An 838-nucleotide genomic window follows, 5' to 3' on the forward strand; every position below is an offset into this window, starting at 1 on the left:
ATCAGCAACCACAGACAAGGGCATGACCTCCCAGAGAGAATATCTTGAATGGGGAAGAGAGCTGAGCTTAGGAAGGAGAGATGAGGCGGAATCAGCAAAGAGAACAGTAAAAAGAAAGTGCCTGGTTCTGAACTGAGGATTCCTAAAATGATTTTAGGTAGGACTTTAAAATCCTACCCAAGGACTGTAAGCATAAAGGTAGTAAAGTGGGATGAGTACTCATTTGATAAAATTCTACCTAGACCACCAATGGTTTTTAATCTTAAACAATTTACCAGTGATCTCTGTTTCTTCAATAATAAAATAAATTAGTTGACCATGTCTCTAAAATTCTATATTGTCCAAACCTGAGACTGGCTAGAGGCATTCTAGGTAAAGATGAAAGTAAAAGAGTTGACCCTGTAGATTTGATTAAGTAGTTCCTTGATTTGATTAATATTTATTGGGCACCTGCTCTTTGCTAGAACAACACAGAGTTGACATCAGGATCTTGAAGAGATGTTTGCACTCCCATATCAGCTGCAGCATTACTCACAGTAACCAAGAAACAATGTCAATATCCATCAATGAATGAATGGTACTATGGTTTGAATATTTGCAGGTGCCAAAAATCACATTGAACTTAATCCCCAGTGTGGCAGTATCGAAGCCTGGGACTTTTAAAAGGTGATTAGGCCATCAGTGCTTAATAGGTTAGGGGATTTATGACCTATCACAGGAGTGAGCCTGGTAGCTCTAAGTAGCAGAGGTGAGACCTGAGCTAGGATGCTTTGCCTTGTTTCCCTGCACCATCTGGACTCTGCAGAGTGTCACATCAGTACGAAGGTTCTCACCACAT

This window comes from Otolemur garnettii, unplaced genomic scaffold, assembly GCF_000181295.1.
Source record: "Otolemur garnettii isolate 467f Iridium unplaced genomic scaffold, OtoGar3 scaffold00069, whole genome shotgun sequence".
In the NCBI taxonomy this organism is placed as follows: domain Eukaryota; kingdom Metazoa; phylum Chordata; class Mammalia; order Primates; family Galagidae; genus Otolemur; species Otolemur garnettii.